This window comes from Centroberyx affinis, unplaced genomic scaffold (genome assembly GCF_046629955.1).
Source record: "Centroberyx affinis isolate AG114_WGS23_722 - 3 ecotype Tasmania unplaced genomic scaffold, CSIRO-AGI_Caff_v1 ptg002865l_1, whole genome shotgun sequence".
NCBI classification, from domain to species: Eukaryota; Metazoa; Chordata; class Actinopteri; order Beryciformes; family Berycidae; genus Centroberyx; species Centroberyx affinis.
In genome coordinates, this window is record NW_027281000.1 from 27,767 (window position 1) to 29,260 (window position 1,494).

Sequence of the window (1,494 nt, forward strand, 5' to 3'; positions counted from 1 at the left end):
AGGGAAAACTGCAGGAACGAGACCAAGAAGCGTTACGACGCACAGTGCTACGTCATACGTAATATGGACGACCTTCTTCTTCTTCTTCTTCTTCTTCTACATGTCCTGGAATCCTGTGCTAGTTTTAATCTGATTTTAATATAATTTCCATCCTGCCCCCAATTCAATTTCTTTCATTCAGTCTGCATCTAAATGGAATTAATTAAAACAATAATAATAATACAAAAATCGAAAATAAACAACTAGTTCATAACAACAATAAACATCTGTTCCACTGGTATAATTGTGTGTGTGTGTGTGTGTGTGTGTGTGTGTCGTCACAGCCTTTATACTATAACAACAATGATACATTATATTTGTAACACAGTTTTCATTGCAAGCAAATCTCAAGATTTGTAGGCTACAAGTTAATACACCAGGCAAAAAGTAAGGGGGGGGGGGCAGTTTGTATGTGCAGCTGAGTGTCCAGTCAATAATAATAAAGGGTGGAACTAGGAAGTAACTAATTACATTTACTCACATTACTGTAACTGAGTAGCTTTTTGTGTACTTTTGTGTACTGGATCAACGTAAACTGACAAACTGTGGATCCATTCACAGTGAGAAGAGGAATCTGACTTTACTTTGTTTCTGCACTTTATTTTGTTGTTTCTAATGTTTCCAGTGAAAAGAATCCAGTGTGAACTCTGTCCTCTCTCCTTTTAGAATCACATGGAAAAGATCACAGCTGACAACGTTCTCTGTTCTAAAGAGGAACTCAGGAACTTTTACTCTGAGGACATTTTAAATCAGACACTTTGTACTTTTACTGCAGGACAATTGTACACCTCTACCTTTACTTCTAATATCAGTAAAGTAACAGTACTTGTACTTGAGGACATTCTGGTACTCTTTCCACCACTGACAATAATAATAATACATTTGTGTGACTCAGCGCATGAGTTTTAGCAAGTTTGTTGATTAATTGATCAAAAATTGCACAATGCTTCAAGAAAGAAAAAAAATTGTGGAACATCTGAACACTGAAGTTTCAGAGGAAAATACACAGAACAAGAATGGATCAGATATACAGTATGTACCATGCATATTTCATGACTATATGGGAGATGAGCCCATTAAAATCTCTGTATTCAGTCACTAGCTTGTTGGGTCATCGAGTGTACAGAGAAAAACAGTGATGGGAAAAGATATAAACAGCCACATGGGTTTCAAACCAACACGGCATGTAAATAATCTAAGATTGTCACAATGTCAAGCTGCAGGGTAACATGGAGGATTATGAAGGCCATTACAAGTAGGAGACCTTGCTTTTTACAGCCACTAGGGGGTGCTCTGACATCTTCATATGAGGACTAGACTGTCCTGCTCAAGTAGAAGTACTGTTACTTTGCTTATTTACTTAAGTAGAAGTAAACGTACTGGTGTAAAAGTCTACTGAAGTAAAAGTAAAAAGTATCTCATTTAAAATGTCCTCAGAGTAAAAGTTACTAGTTT